Here is a 17,990-nt window from a genome sequence, read left to right as displayed (position 1 = left end):
ATAAGCATTGTATACACTTATCCCACATTTGTGGATGGAAAAAAAGAGGAGTAACCTCTTTGAATATAAAATAAAGTTGTCCCACATATGTGAGTAGAAGAAGTTGGAGGTGAAATCCTTAGTTATAAAAGGAGCTCATGGTCTTCATTTCAACTTGCACCAATCAATACAATTTAAGTATTTGATTATTTCTTTCTTTCTTACCCTTGTTTGAAAGTTGTATTAGTTAAATACTTTGAAGAGTGTAGTTGGCTTAAGAGATTCGTCTATATCATTGTAACAATTTGTGATATAGTGTATTTCTCTCTTTAGAGGCCCGTGGCTTTTCTCATGTTTTGGAGTCTCACGTTAAATTCTTGTGTTGTGGATTATTCTTATTTTTCTAACGTCTTTCATTAGGCGTGTGTTGCGAATTAGTGAGGTTGTAATTTCCCAACAAGTATCAGAGCGTTAGGTTTAGCGGGGGGTCTCGGTTATAGGAGTCGGAGTATGCTCTCTGGTCGTGGCTTTGACTGAGCTTCCACATCAGAAACTACTTCTATTGATCGTATAGGGTATCTGGTAGACAATATTTTTTATGATTCGGAGTAAGTGGTGTCAAGAATTTGTAGTGGACCCGGTTGCTAGATTTTTCGAACAGCGTCCAATTATATTGGGACCAAACGGATCCTACCTCTCCACTATATCTGTCGGCCAGTTGAAACATGGGTAAAATCAGAGCAAGTGTTGTTCATAAGATACAAATACGATGTCGAAGTTCAATCCAATGAGTTTTGATGTAGAGAAATTTGATGGGAGGATCAATTTTGGCTTGTGGCAAGTTCAAGTCAAGGATGTGTTGATTCAGTCTGGTTTACACAAGGCATTGAAAGGTAAACCCACCTTTGTTTCTGGTAGTGATTCTAACTGTAATTTCAATGAAGAAGAATGAGATGAAATGGATTTGAGGGCGGTAACGTTTGTGTCTTGCAAAGAACTTGCTTGCAAATGTGCACGGGTTATCAACGGCTAAGGTGCTTTGGGATAAGTTAGAGCAGTTGTATCGGGGCAATGGCATCTCAAATCGGTTGTATCTCAAATAACAATTTCATACTTTGCGTATGGATGGAGGTATAAAAATTCCTGATCATCTGAGCATTCTTAATGGTATCGTTTCGGAACTGGAAGCTATTGGAGTTAAAGTGAAAGATGAATATAAAGCTTTGATGTTGATATTATCTTTGTCATCATCCTATGAGCGCATGAAACATATTATGATGTACGGGAAAGAAACGTTAAAGTTTGAAGAAGTTACTAGCAAGCTCCTATCTGAGGAGAAAAGACTGGAAGGTAATAGTGTCTCTTCATCAGAAAATATGGTAATGATGTGTACGGATAGGAGGAAGAAATACTCTGGAAAGAATCTGGTATGCTGGAAGTGCGGGAAGACTGGACATGTAAGGGTTAATTGTCCAGGTGGAGCTAATTCGGCAAATGGCTCCAAAGACGCTAACATTGTCTCCGTTGTTACGGAGAGTGATGAATTCCTCTGAAGTCATGCCATCCTCATGGTGTGTCTGCGCCACCATGGAAAGGATATTTGTTAGCGGTTCCACAAATTACACATGGGCATTGGTTTGGCGTTGATGCAGGTTGTGTGGTGGAAACTGATGTTGTAGCTTATGGAACTTCCGGGAAAGCCAAACGGGAAGTTGCACCATAATGTTTCAGCTGGTTGTTCAACATGTACGGAGGTGAAAATTCTTAAAATAGGTTTATTCTAAGCATTTTACTCTTTATTGGTGAAGTATGATAATTCTGTTAAGAGTTATGATTGTTTGTGATGACAATGATTGTTGGTTTAGACAATGTTCGACATGGATGCAAATTTTATTTCTTGGGTTAGAGATAATGTCAGCGGCATGAATGAGGATCTTGAAGTTGTCGTCGAGGAAGCGTCTACGTCAGTTATCTTTGCAATGTGAAAATATGGTTATCTATTTCTATATAAAAAAAGGTGGAGATTTGTTGGTGTTATTTTTTGATAGAAAAATGATATGGTTACTTGTCTCATATTAGTGGATGGAAGAAAAGTGGAGTAACCTCTTTAAATATAAAATGAAGTTGTTCTACATATGTGGGTGGAAGAAGTTGGAGGTGAAATCCTTAGTTATAAAAGGAGCTCATGGTCTTCATTCCAACTTGCACCAATCAATACACTTTAAGTATTTGATTATTTCTTTATTTCTTACCCTTGTATGAGAGTTGTATTAGTTAAATACTTTGGAGAGTGTAGTTAGTTTAAGAGATTCGTTTATGTCATTGTAACAATTTGTGATATAGTGTATTTCTCTCTTTGGAGGCCCGTGGTTTTTCTCCTGTTTTGGAGTTTTTACGTTAAATTCTTGCGTTGTGGATTGTTCTTATTACTCTACTGTCTTTCATTAAGCGTGTGTTGGGAATTGTAAGGCCGTAATTTCCCAACACTCTCTTCGTCCCAGATTAATTATCGTCAGACAAAAACACACTGTTTAAAAAATGTCATTATTAAATTATATTTTTCTGTACTTTTTTTTTTACTTTACAGTTTTACCCCCAATCAATTAATTAGAAAGACCTCTAACGTTTGTAATATAATTAATTCATTAGTGACAATATTGTAAACTTCATGAAATTTACTTTTCATTTTTTAAAGTGGACAATTAATTTAAGAAAATCCGAAATAAAATACTAGACACTTAATCTGGAACGGAGGAAGTATATTTTATCATAACTAGACATAAGTAATCATAATAAATTAATGAAAAATTTGGTTATGTTTCACTAATGTTTGGACACTAATTAATACTCATATATGATACATTATTAGTTTATAACCCGCGACTTCACAGTTTTTATAATAAAAGAATATAAAATGTGTTTGAGATGTAAAAGAAATGTATACGAATGAACAATCACTCACAAATGAAACATAAGATAAATATAAAGAATCAAATCGATAATGTAATAGTAGGACTTTTGCGGGGCTCAACGAGGCTGGCAGTGATTTTGTGTCTTTTGTAGGTTTTTTCAGGATTCTCTAATAGAATGTTCTTGTTAATGACAGGTTCATACTATTTCTGGTCGGAACCGTCAGTGGGCACATGGCTAGCAATGAATTCGCTTTCGTCTTCACTTTCGCTAACTTCGTTAATTTTCATTTCTGCATCACAAAAATGATGATTATGTATAGCGCTATTTTTTATGCACAAAAGAAAGCAGATTTGGATAAAACCTATGTTTACCCTTAGAATGCGGACCAAAGATAGCACCATGGCAATTGGCCCATGGCCAAAAAGGGCAAAGTTTTGCAAGATAAAGGGTTATGTTGCCGTAAGGGTGAAAAAGAAAATTCACTACAAGAAAAACGGGTTTATAGGATCATTTTTTTTTTTTGTCAAAAATGCGAAGGTCCTAAAAAACTAGATATTAGGACCATTATTTTGGGGTCTTAACAGGGTCATGTAAAGGGTCCTAACAGACTAATATTTAGGACCTTTTTGTAGTTGTGTCCTACATTTTGATTGACAAAATTAATTTAGGGTCCTAAAAAGTATAACTAATAGGACACGTGTTTAAAGGTTCTATATAACTTGTGACTTTTTTAAAAAAGGCTCCTATAATGAAATTTAATAGCACCTTTTTGTAATTGTGTCATATATGTTGATTGACGGAATTTATTTAGAGTCCTAAAAGGTATAACTAATAGGACACTTTTTAAAGGTCCTATTATAACTTGTGACCTTTTTAAAAAGGGTCCTATAATGGAATTTAATAGTACCTTTTAGTAATGGTGTCCTATATGTTGATTAACATAATTTATTTAGGGTCCTAAAAAGTATAACTAATATGACACTTTTTAAAGGTCCTATCATAACAGGTGACCTTTTTAAAAACGGTACTATAATGGAATTTAATAGGACCTTTTAGTAATGGTGTCCTATATGTTGATTGACGAAATTTATTTAGGGTTCTAAAAGGTATAACTAATATGACACTTTTTAAAGGTCATATCATAACTTGTGACCTTTTTAAAAAGGGTCATATAATGGGATTAAATAGGACATCTTAGTAATGATGTCCTATATGTTGATTAACGGAATTTATTTAGGGTCCTAAAAGGTATATCTAATATGACACTTTTTAAAGGTCCTATCATAACTTGTGACCCTTTTAAAAAGGGTTCTATAATGGGATTAAATAGGACCTTTTAGTAATGGTGTCCTATATGTTGATTGACGGAATTTATTTAGGGTCCTAAAAGGTATAACTAATATGACACTTTTTAAAGGTCCTATTATAACTTGCGACCTTTTTAAAAAGGGTCCTATAATGGGATTAAATATGACCTTTTAGTAATGGTGTCATATATGTTAATTTACGGAATTTATTTAAGGTCCTAAAAGGTATAATAAGACACTTTTTAAAAGGTCCTATTAACTCCAACATCATGAACTAGTAATAAACAATCAAGTATTTTATAAAAAGTGGAGTAGGGACTCGAACCCACGACCACCACTTTACATGCCAACATCCCAACCATTTGACCCATTGTGTTAACCTGAAAGGTTTTTCTTTTTCTTTTTTTTACATAAAACAGTTAAGAAAGTTGGAGTAATTTCGAAGTTAATAGAACTCCAACAACGGGTCCTGTAATGGGATTTAATAGGATCTTTTAGTAATCATGTCATATATATTGATTGACTCAATTTATCTATGGTCCTAAAAGGTATAACTAATATGATGTTTAGTTTTATGGTCATAATATAATATAGGACACTTATATTATTGGTTCTATAAACTACTCTTATACGACACTTAATATTTCGGTCCTATTTCATGATTGACGTAATTTATCTAGGGTCCTAAAATGTATAACTAATAGGACACTTAGTTTTATGGTCGTAATATCATATAGGACACTTATATTATGGGTTCTATAAAGTACTCTTATACGACACTTAATATTTCGGTCCTATTTTATGATTGACGGAATTTATTTAGGGTCCTAAAAGGTATAAGTAATAGGACGCTCAGTTTTATGATCGTAATATCATATAAGACACTTATATTATGGGTTCTATAAAGTACTCTTATACGACAATTGATATTTCGGTCCTATTTCATGATTGACGGATTTTATCTAGCGTCCTAAAAAAAGAAAAACTAATAGGACGCTTAGTATTAGAGTCATAATATCATATAGGACACTTATTTTATGGGTTCTATAAAATACTCTTATATGACACTTGATATTTCGGTCATATTTCATGATTGACGGAATTTATATAAGGTCCTAAAAAGTATAATTAATCGGACGTTTAGTATTAGATTCATAATATCACATATAACTTACACCACACTTAAATTTTTAATAAACTATTAAGACCCACAATTTTTCGGATGCGGCACTTTTCGGGTGTGTCAACCACTTTTTCTCCATACATAACTAAATTAAATTTTTGAACTATTTTACTCAGCGGATTAAACCGCAGTCCCTTATTAACGCGGAAATACAACTACTGCACTTTATTTTCAGCGAATATTGCATATCTTAGCTTTAGGGTCCGCGCAATTCTGCTTATAGCCTTTAGTAAATAAAACACACATATACAATGCTATGTATATAATCAAGTCCCCCCAGTTTATTATGATACATTTTCGCGAAGCAAATGTATCATGATAAACTCTAAAAATAAAAAAGTGCTTATTTAAAATATTTCACAAGCAATATTTTATAATTTTTACCGTCCATCTATTACCGTTGTTTCAATTTGCTCAACGCGTAATTACAACGGTAACTTTCGCCATTCTGTCAAATCAATTACGCTGTAATGGTTAGATATTTACCGTTTATACGTTGCGGTAATTTCTGCCGTTTAAATGTAATGATTACCTTTTCCACTTGCTCGCCCTAATTCCAATTATAAATTGCTGAATAATTCGCATAAAAACTTTACGCTTTCTCACTCGATTTCATTTTCAATCAAATTCATATAATCACAATCGTACCGAGTAATTAATGAATCCAACCTTTAATTTCTTCAATTCCAACAACCGATTTATTTTCCTTATTACAAATGGCGTCGTCTTCATCTATGCATACTTCTGGAGGTTATGTTTCCTATATTGACGGAAACAAAACTCCAAACCCTACAGGAGTGGTATCCGCCCCTTGCCCAATTTGTTCCTACCGCACCCGCGGCAGAACAACGAGCTGACACTCCCCCTAAGGGGATGATTACCGTATATGAGGCTGCCATCTCACAGGGCAACCTACGATTCCCACTCACTCAATTCTTCCGCAGTGTTTGTGAGTATTATAAGATTGCGATGGCCCAGCTTCATCCCAACGCAGTTAATAAAATTGTGTTGTTTGAGATGTTTTGCAATGCCACCAACGTACAACCGCTGCTAAACGTGTTTCGCACGTATAACAGTCTGATTTTATACGATGTGGGATGGTTTTCATTCCGCAGCAAACTGGGTACAATGATTTCGCCAAAAGACTCAATCGGTAACTGGCGCAGTTCTTTCTTTTATATTAACGACACCGCCAATGTGAACAGCGACATACCAAGAACATGGTGTACAGAACTTGATCCCAACCTCAATGAGAAACCTGTACTTGATGATCTTGAGAATGATATTATCAAGACACTCAAAAACGCAGGCCTAATTCTGCGATCTTATTCGAATGTACCGCTGTACATCGGCAGAGTTTCAATTCAATGGCCATGGAGCGACTATGACGCGCTTTTGGTTGACCAGGCAAAAAATGGTATTTTGCTTAAGCTTATCGCATAATACTTTTTATACTTTTCGCAGTATATTTTTGCTTCACATAACACTATTTGTTTATATTTTTCGCAGAGATTGCTCTTGACCTTATCATGAAGTCTGCCGATATCAGCAGGATCAGCCCTGCTCGTCGCCTAAAGAATGGCGACGGCGACATTGTTCTTATTGATGAACCAATCATCAATACACGTTATATTACTGGTGGCGAGGACCGCGGGAAGCGAAAAGTTGTGGAAGGTGCCACCACCCCGCGTAGAAAATGATTACGCTCTCTTGCTGAACAAGAAACGAGTACGTAATTGTGAATTCGCGGTATTTATTTATTACGCGTTTTTTACTTTCGCATAAACTCGCTATATTTGTTTATCTGGTTATAGTTGTTCTTTCAGAGTCATCCGTTGAAGCCACCCCGCTCTACAACATCAGAGGGAGCATCCCTACAGATGTTCTCGAAGAGCTCGGGCAAGAAGATTTGTCTCTTCCATCTGACGCAGAAGCGTCTAATCAGGAGGAGGAAGAAGAAGCTGATGCAGAAGAAACCGCAGCAGCAGAACAGGCCAATAAATTATACCGCAAGCTTTATAAATTTGTTCCTCAGGAAACAAAAGAGCAATACCGCAAACTATCATACCCCGAAGCTGCAAGACAGCGGCTGCATAATTGTTATAATGGAATTTATCTAACAATTGACAGCATGGAGCGCTTCACGGAGATGTCAGATGAGTATGATAATGTAGTGAAGCTTGCTAACGCGCACGAGAGAAAAGCGCAAAGGGCTGAGGCGCGGTTAAAAAAGGTTGCGGAAGAGAACGCCAAGCTCAAAAAAAGAGCGGAAACTGCGGAACAAAATTTCGCACAGCTGGTCAAATATCTCCCAACTTTCGCAGATAAAGTGAAGGATTCCATTCCAGTCACTGAAAAATTTCAAGCGTATGCCCAAGCAGCAAAAATTGCCACTCGCTGTTAGTGGTATGATCTATTGTGCAAGCTTGGGGATCTTTCTCAACCTCTACCTTCTGACATGGCAAAAGAAATATGCGCCACAGATGATGCTCGCGAAGCACTCGAGAGAGCGAAGAAGGAGGTCGAGAAAGTCAGCATACCTGCCCTGGAGGAACTTAGTCAGCACGAGGGCGTTTCATTCGCAGATATTAAAGCATTAGAGCTTTAAATTTGCCTTAGCTAGCTTTTGAATGTATTCTCGCAATCTTGAATTTCATTTTTTGTAATGATCCGCGTTGTTTCTACGCTTAATATTAATGACTTATTTACAATTCGCAGTCGCAACTTCTTTTATTTATATAGCGCTTTACATTATCATGTATTCATAATTCAGACTTGCCCTTTGCAATTTCCGCATTCGCTATTGTGCACATAACAAAGCGTACTTTATGCGAAACAATCTTTTAATCATTATGAATCTTCTAAGTCCAACAAATCGATCCTTAGGCATATTTAGCATTGCGAAGCATCTAAGTATTGGCAAGATCAAATACTTAGGAAATTTTATCCTTTCGCAATTATTAACACAAGTGGGCAATTTCATCACTTTGTTTTTAACAAATTATTTCGCAATGCATTTTTGCATTATTATAACATTTAAGTAGGCCATGTTTAGCGAAAACCATGCCACTTTACTTAAAGTATCCGCAGAACAAACATTAACTTAGTGTTATAAAAGATAAGTAATTGTATTCTGCAAAATTATCACTACGTGTGGCCACACGTAGTGCATTCGCTTTGTTAAAGAAACAACTACTAACACTGAGATTAACTTTGCCTCATTCATTATTGTTTAGCGTTACAAGGTTCAAAAATAAACGCAATAATCACATTCGCATCATTATATCATACATTGATGAAGTTTGCCTTAGCATCTCATTACAACTTTTAAAATTTCGCACTATTCAGGATTAACTGAATGTCCTTCAATACCCATATTCGCATTTGCCATAATCATAGCGCAGAATGGCTCCATCTTCGCATAAATTAGCGTGCTAATTCCCTTATTGGCAGAAAATTTAACCATGCCATGTATAGTAGAAGGAATAGCGCCAAACATGCGCAGAGCAGTGCGCCCAAGTATCATATTGAATCGCGATTGATTTCGCATTATGTACAGCTTCAATAAAGCTTGACGCCTTAGTTACTCATCGCTGTCATCAACTAACTCCATTTTCAATTCTAACTGGCCAACAGGCCAGGATTACTCTCCTGAGAACCCAGCAAGTGAAACCGCAGTAGGTTTCATTAAAGCTTGAATGTTCGCGGGCAGCTTGCTAAAACATTGTTCGTACATGACATCGACACTGCTACCAGTATCCACATGTACCTTCATTATCATTATACCAGTATTCGCAATGCGGCATGAAACCACTACAGGTTTATCAACATCTGCGGTCAAGCTTGCAGGGGGAAAAGTAATGGAGGGGCACCTCCAACTTACCATCTGCTCAGAAATTTGAAGTACTGACAGTTCGCCCTGCACTTCTACCACATTAATTACTTGAATTCCGCGCTGATTTTCTTTCTTATTCACCATCTTTACCCCCAAAATTCTCACTGCGGTAGCCTTTCGCTCAACCGCATTTGATGCATTTGAGGTGTTAGCTTCTGTAGGCATTATAATCGTATTTGTAGTGTTCTGTGCGATTAAATGGTCCAGCTTGCCTTGCTCGTATGCTTCTGCAATGAATTTCGCCAAATCTCTGCAGCGATTGGTGTCATGACCATAATCGTCATGGAAAACACAAAACTTTGATCGATCGCGCCTGCTATTTTCTCCCAAAGGCTGCGGATCAGGAAAATATTTAGCGACTCTTTCCTGTAACAAAATCTCCTTTGGTGTTTTTGTTAGCATCTGAATGATATTGAAAGATTCATTGTTCCACTTTGGCGTAGAATAGCGATCACGACGGCCATATCCATGGTTATCATTTTGACCTTGAAACCTGTCATTTCGCGGGTATCCACCGCTGCCATTTCTCCGCGAAAAACCTGATCCGCGGTAATTATCACTGTTGCCATCACGAAAAGAGTCATTGTCATCTCGCCAACTTTTGTCTCTACCCCACCCACACGCGGGGGTTATACTGCTATCCTCTTCACCGCGGAGATAATCATATGTTTCTTGCTGAACTTTTGCAAAAGTCGGCGGGACATCTCGTCGCAATCTTCGCACAAGAGTAGGATGTCGCTGTAGGTTAATAGCATGCAAAAAACCAGAAATTTTTTGATCTTCATTTAATCGTGGAATTTTTTGGCACTCGTAAATGTACCGCGTAAGTAATGCGCTCAAATTTTCCTTGTTACCTTGCTTAATATCGTGACATTCTATATGTGTCTTTTTCTGCGGTAAAAGATTTTAAAACTGCAGCAAAAAAATTTCGCGCAAATCGACAAAACCAATGATACTGCGAGATTGCATACTATAAAACCACTCCCTTGCTGACCCTTGCAAAGCCATGAGGAACACTCTACACGCAACTGGTTCATCCCAGTTATAGGTGCTTATCACCTCTTCAAAGCGTTGCAGAAAATCTAAGGGATCGGTTAAACCCGAATAGACTCCCAGAGTTGCCGGCACGATCGGCGGAGAAACAATTGGATAGTCAGAAATATGCTAGGCAAACTTGTCCGCAGCAGTAGTGATTTATGTTGCCTTCTTTGTGCGAGTATCTGCATTCTCCGCACAAAACTTGGTAAGCATATCTTGCAAAAAATTTGGCTGATCAAACTTATGTTGCATTGATTTTGGCGCAATGCTTCTGAAAGCATCCGCAAAAAAAATTTGAGCATTTTCTCTGCGAGCAGCATCAGATGCTTCACCCTCTTCCCCATAACGAGGGAAAGGTGTTGGTGGTCACTTTCGCTTAACATTTGGATTTTTAACAAACTCTTCCACGCTGTTCGAATCATCAGAAAATTCGTTTTCTTCTCTTGGCGTCTTCGCCATTTTTGAGTTATGTGCAGAATTCAAATGAATGCGATCTTCTGCATTATCACTATCGCTATCATTACGCTCAAGAACTAAGCGATCAACTTGTGATCCTGAATCGTTCAATGGCCATAAGTAAGTACGCGGTATGCGAGACTCACGACTGCACTTAGCATCTTTCTTAGCTTGCTCAATAGCAGTACCAACAATTTTTTCAGTTCGCAGACTAGATTTTCCAGATAAAACTTTTACTCGCTTCCCATCAGCGATTGTTTCATCGCGATTTTGCAGCAAAGTTCTGCGCGCAATCATTTTCTCAGCAGCGATTTCTGGCTGCGAATCACTAGCGTTGTTTACAGTGGATGTTTTAGCAATCGGTTCTTGAACCGATTTTCCCGCGGTTATACTAGCATTTGTTTGTAACAGAAATATCATGACGTTCTGCGAATCACCGGGCAGTGCATCAGCATTCGCATAAACGCCAGTTTGCTTTGCATTTGTCATCGTGACTGTCAAGCAGATCAACTGATTGCGTATTCAAAAAGCACCTGCAAATCATCACAACAAAAACACGATTGAAATTAAACCGACGAATTAATTGTTTGATGGCACGAAACAAAAAATTTTCAGTTTAATTTGTAAAACGTGTCCCACGGATGGCGCCAATTGATCAATCCTTAATTAGCGATGTTACTTAATTACGGATTGAGTGCAATAAGATTACAATGGAGGATGGAATGTTTGATGATTATTTTGGGTCCCGATGATCGTCTTTCACTTTAACTATCAAGTGATCAACCACCCCGACCCGGTCTTGATTGTTAATTAGCATAATTCACCTTTGTGCGATGTAAAAATCCCTTGGGCAAAATCACAAGTGGAAAATACAAAGGCTTAGGCAAAATGGCAGAGAATCAACAACCCCTTAAATGAGAGGCCAAGCTCCCTATTTATAGTATTCGAAATATCCGCGGTCTGCGAACTACTTATCCATCCGCGGAAACTCAGCGGATTAAACCGCAGTCCCTTATTAACGCGAAAATACAACTACTGCACTTTATTTTCAGCGAATATTGCATATCTTAGCTTTAGGGTCCGCGCAATTCTGCTTTTAGCCTTTAGTAAATAAAACACACATATACAATGCTATGTATATGATCAAACAGTATATGTATTATAAAGAGAAAATAAATGACAACACTATCTAGTAAAAGAAAGCAAGGTAATAGAAACCATACCATTTAATATAATATCCAATTGCTATTCAATTTGTGAATATGTATGTAAAAACAAAGTTTACTAATACTATATCAGGTTTTCGATTAAACTAAATAACCGAACCAAATCCAAATGGTCCAAAACCGATTAAACCAAATCTATAAGGATCAGGTGCTTTTACAGTTTAAACCATTTAATGAACACCCCTACATAAAACCTTATAAAATCACAGTATTAAGATAAAAATTATCAGTTACTATTCAACAAACAATAATGGTTCACCTCAAACTCCTCAGCATAGATTCAGAAGCAAGGGCCACTTGCAAAGCTTCAGCTGCAGCTACTGCAGCCAAATTCCTCCTTTGCAAAGCATTCTACAAATCGGTATTATATAAAGGTTAATTATCAAAAAATTCAAATTCTAAAACATTAGTAATTAGTAGATTTAACATATATACCTGTCCAAACCTTGCAAGGTCCAAAGAAATCGCATCCGATGAAACACTGCCATCTGTCCATTTCTTTTCATGAAGTGTCATTCCAATAGCTGTAGTACTCGGTATATCAAGCATGGGTGGAGTATCAGTTGATCTAGGTTTAACTTTCTCAACAGTGGGTAGAGTTTCACATGAACGTGCATCACTTAAACGTCTAGATAACACAGCCTGCAATAACACATTTTACAATTAAATGGCAACAAGCTTCTTTTAAAGCCCTGTTAAATACACTGGTTTTTAATGTTTACCTGAGCTTTCAAAATGGCTTCTTCACTTTCATCCCCATGTAACAATTCTGGTGACAATGAACTGGCTTCTTCCTACCATATCGGCTCGTGTCTCGGTAATAGTTATGGAGAGAGAGGGACTTCGTTGTATGTACAAATAAAAGAAAGTTAGTTTCACACCTTGCCTAAGTCCATTAGCATTTAACTGAAGTTTTTTTTTCTTCACAATATTAGAACATTCACTTCTTTGCAGAAGAAGGAAAAGTTAAAAGTCAAATGTCAAAGTTAAAATAACAAACATTTAGATAGCCTACCTCGAGCAAAAATAATTACCAAGATCATTACGTTGATCGTTCAGGACATAGTTATTAAAAAAGAAAAGAAACTGACTACAACTGACCAATAAGAATACAGACAACTTATAATTATCATACCCATTTGACCTATTAGAACTGGAAAATTGAGTTAAGGATTATCATTCCTGTCAGCATGTTGATAAACATTTAGATACCCATTTACACTTATGGAATAAGCTCATTTTGATAAACAATAACTCAGAAAGATACCTACCAAAATACCATCAAACTAACAACAAATCACATTCATTATGAAAATTGTAACCAATTACAACAAGTAGACTTCATAACAATATAACTAAACTATATACAATATTCTTAAACACTTACTCTTGTTTGCAGAAAACTCCGCAACCTGTATCAATTTTATAAACCTGCATAGATATACATTCAACAACCTAAGTTTGAATCAACTAACAACCGAATTTCAGTTTCAAACACAATTAGCAGTAAACAAATATAAAAAGCCTAGAAAATTGTACAAAACCTGAAATCCAGATCCTTTAAATTAAATACTTTATCTATTTGCAGGCTATTATGATTATGTAATTTGAACACATATGTAAAACGAAGCATCAAACCTAAACAACTTATAATCTTTAAAATGCATTGAATGCTTTCACAATCATCATAACCTAGAAAACGAAATTGATGATTAAGGGTTCACAAATAGTGTATTTTATACAATACCTTATATCAATAATCTCATCGCATGTGTTGAAAATATACTAACTTTGTTCAAGTCGATAAATTCCTTCGTATTGTGATTCTGAGCTTATCGATTCATTATTCGAAACCCCCCAAAATATACTAACTTTGTGAAATAGGGTACGGTAACAGCATGTTGTTAGTAGCAGCAGATGTTGTTGGTGGCAGCGGCGGGGGTGGTGGTCTTCTTGGTTGGTCACGTACCTGTTGATCTACATAAATTAATTTTTATGAAGAATTTAAACCCTAAAGAGAGTAAGAAGTAGCTGTCATTTTGGAAGATCTTTGAGATATCTGAAATTGTTTAAAGAGGGTATATCCAAATATTTTGGTGAAAATGGTGGAGGGAACTATTTCGCCAAAATGAAATGAAAAGAGGGAATGCGAAAAAAGTTTGCAGATAAAAGGAGGTAATTTGGACCGGGTTAGGTTCGGGTAAATGGGTCTTGGGACGGGTATGGCCATGGCTTTTATTTTTTGCGGGTTCGGGTTCGGGAATAGTTTTAGACACAAAACTGATTACTCGGTCCCGTATACCCGAAAAATACCCGAGTCCAGCCCTTATACCCGATTACCCGGCCCGTATACCCGATTTACCCGGTCTGTATACCAAAAAAAAGACTTGAAAACCCGTGGATAAATCCATTTTCATGACAGTTTCTAAGTAAATTGGGACCCGAATGCCCGTGAGAAAACCCGTTTACCCGCTATTTAGTAACTAAATGGGGACCTGACAGGTCCGAGTTTGAGACGAGTTATTTTTATCGGGTTCGGGTGAAGGATTACCTAAATCCACTTTTTTTTCTTCCTATGGTAGTGGTTCGGTGATGGTCAGGTGTTTCGATGATGTTTCGGTGGTTCAATTGTCCAATAATAATTCTATTCTCGGGTGGTTCAATTGTCCAATAATAATTCTATTCTATTCTCGGGTAGTAGTCCGATTGGATGGAAGGTTCTGATTGGTTAGAATGAATAGAAACGGATTAATGATTTTGTGTTTGTTTACCTTGGTATTTGTCTTAAGATTAGTTGTTTATAAATATGGTCTAGGGTCTAGGGTTTAGGATTTAGGATCTAGAGTCTAGGGTCTAAGGTATAGGGATTAGGGTCTACGGTCTAGGGTTTAAGATTTAGGGTTTAGGGTCTAGAGTCTAGGATTTAAGGTATAGGGACTAGGGGCTACGGTCTAGGGTCTAGGGTCTAAGGTTTACGGTATAGGGTTTAGGGTATAAGGTTTGTGGTTTAGGGTCCATGATTTAGGGTTTGGGGTTTAGGTTTCGAGTCTAGGGTATAGGGTTTAGGGTTTAGGGTTTAGGGTTTAGGGTTTAGGGTCTAGGGTTTATGGTCTAAGGTCTACAGTCTACGGTATAGGATTTAGGGTCTAGGGTATAGGGTTTGGGGTTTAGGGTCTTTGGTTTAGGGTTTGGGGTTTGGGGTTTAGGGTATAGAGTTTAAGATCTAGGGTTTAGGGTTTAGGGTATAGGGTTTAGGGTTTAAGATGTAGGGTGTAGGGTGTAGGGTCTATGGTATAGGGTTTAGGATTTAGGTTCTAGGGTCTATAGTTTAGGGTTTAGGGTATAGGGTCTAGGGTCTAGGGTTAAAACGCTATATTTATCATTAAACATATTTATCGTCACCTTGCTCATTTGGAAGATTTAAAGTTGTTATTAGACTCATTAGTTTTGAATGATCATCTGGATTCATGCATCTGCAGTGTATTAAAAAAATGGTATATATCAACTTAAATACGATAGACTGAAGATTGATAATATTCTTTTACCGTCTAATGGTCATTTTACTCGTCCAACAAAGCAGCATACCACCATCGGACCAACAAACCACCAAACCACCACTAGACCACCAGACCCCCAATGGACCACCACCGGACAATTGAACCACCACATGTCCACCAGTGGACAACTAAACCACCACCGAATAACTGAACCACCACCGAATAACAGAAACCACCACATGTCCGCTAGTGTACAACTAAACCACCACATGTTCGGCCACTAGTGGACAACCGAATCACCACCGGACAACCGAACTACCTCCGGACCACCACTGAACAACTGAACCACAACCAAACCACCATTGAACCACCATCAGATCAACTGAACACCACCAAATCACCAACGAAACATAACGGTTTAGGGTTTAGGGTCTATGGTATAGGGTTTAGGGTATAGGGTTTGGGGTTTAGGGTATAGGGTTTAGGTTATAGGGTTTAGGGTTTAAGGTTTGAGGTTTAAGGTTTAAGGTTTAGGGTTTAGGGTTTTATGGTTTAGAGTTTGAGGTTTAGGGTTTAAGGTTTAGAGTTTAGAGTTTTACGGTTACTACTGAGAAGCAGAATATTTTTGGTACACTTTCGTTGTAATTATTTGCTTTATGCGTTTTATAAATTTAAAAGATTTGGTTATTTATCCCAATAATTTGATAATGTATTCTCCAAAATAATATTTTTAAACTTGAATTATTTTATAAAAACGTAATTTTACGGGTCATTTAATGATTTTAAATAACTCTTACTTGTAGTATACTTTTACGTCATAATAATTTAGTACTATTATTTATAACTAGCTTAAGACCCACGAATTCGCGGGATTTTTTAAGGGTCAAATCAAATTTATATTTGTCCCATAATTAGTATTCTATAAAGTATTTGTTTGGTTGATTCAAATCAAAACTATATTAAAAGTAATGGTGTATTAATAGTGCAAAAACCACAAAGACAAAGTTGTAAACCAAAATATCACAAAAAAGCTAGACTTCGTGGTTAAGGTCGAGTTTCCACATCTTACTCCATGATTCTAATCTTTTAACGTGTTAATAAATTGTACAGAAAGCGAAGATCGCTTGCTTTATTATGAATATACTTTTGATTTGCTTCAAGGTAATAGCGCGTAATTAATTTTTCTGCAACAAATAAAAACCAATAGCTTTATAAAAATTCCATGAAATAAGTAGTTTACATGCGCAAGTTATCAAATAATGTTGTAAAGATGTAACATTAGAAATGACGAAGCGGAATATAATACAATCACCTTATCTAAATAGTTTTGCATGTCATATAACTTGTCAATTTGCTCAAACATGTTATTTCTATAATTGGACATAATTTTGCTAAAATATAATTGGTACATGTTCATCAGATAGTGTCTTCGTTATCAAGACCACCTTCACCTTCATTTATGTGTTCTTCCTTTTTTTGTTCGGAGGTTTTTGATCAACTGGAGCGTGTTCATTGTTATAAGTCGCATTAACTCCATTACTCATAACTGACATAAAAATTCTACGTAGAGTAGCATCTACCTCTTCAGGACCTACTGTCAATTTCAACCCGTAACCAAATATGACCTCTTAAAAGCCCTCAAAATCAAACGAATGCAACCCTTATAAGTAACCAAATTTGTAGTGTCTGTATTACAACAATTGTGCAATGTGCATACTTCAGTTAGAATAATTAACACACACACACACACACACACTAATAATATATAAAATCACTGCCAAACATATATATGTAATAAATGGCACATCAAAAAGCTATACAATGACTACTTAGATAAATCCTAAATCCCTTTGAATGTTACTATAACGAACTCTTTTGCTTATACAACATTATACTCAAAAGAAGTAAAATGAAATTAATAACATGTGTGCAATGACAGATTCTGCAATTCCTAACGTCATAAGGATGTTTGCACAGAAAATACCAAGAACTATATCAAATATTTATCATCATCTAAACATGATTGTGTCTATATGGTATATATGCATAAATTATAATAGAAGATCATATATCAAATAACATATTACAATCTTAAATTCTTAGTATAATATAGAAGTTGATTCAAATAAGGATGTAAACAAACCTGCTCAACCACACACGTGTCTTGCTGTGTTTTTCATAACCATAGCCTTTCTGATTCCAGGTTCAAAGGACTTTCACCTATATGGGGATATGGGATATGAATTACCACAGTTATACATATCCTAATAGTTGCATGAACTATGTTGTTGTAAGGTTTTCCCTATTCCCCTTACCCAGAAAGGGCAAGTAATCCGACCCCATACTCGAGTGTACGCAGCCCATCAAGAATATTCCCTGGCTGTTTCCAACCCTTCCTTGGCCACCCCCCAACGTTTGAACCTGAGACCTCTTGCAAGGATGTCAGGGGCCCAACCACCATGGTACCTTGAGACCTCTTGCATGAACCATATAAAG

General features: G+C 36.6%; 1 long non-coding RNA gene across 1 annotated transcript; it reads right to left on the bottom strand.

Annotated features, from left to right (window-relative positions):
- Window positions 1-12,200: 12,200 nt before the first annotated feature.
- LOC139904491 (uncharacterized) lies at window positions 12,201-13,010 on the bottom strand. The gene is made up of 3 exons (XR_011778841.1): window positions 12,720-13,010; window positions 12,433-12,639; window positions 12,201-12,348 (listed from the first exon to the last, which is right to left on the bottom strand). It is a non-coding gene; the product is annotated as an uncharacterized lncRNA (long non-coding RNA).
- Window positions 13,011-17,990: the final 4,980 nt, after the last annotated feature.

This window comes from Rutidosis leptorrhynchoides, chromosome 4 (assembly GCF_046630445.1).
Source record: "Rutidosis leptorrhynchoides isolate AG116_Rl617_1_P2 chromosome 4, CSIRO_AGI_Rlap_v1, whole genome shotgun sequence".
Taxonomy (NCBI): domain Eukaryota; kingdom Viridiplantae; phylum Streptophyta; class Magnoliopsida; order Asterales; family Asteraceae; genus Rutidosis; species Rutidosis leptorrhynchoides.
This window is presented reverse-complemented; position numbering and strand designations above follow the sequence as displayed.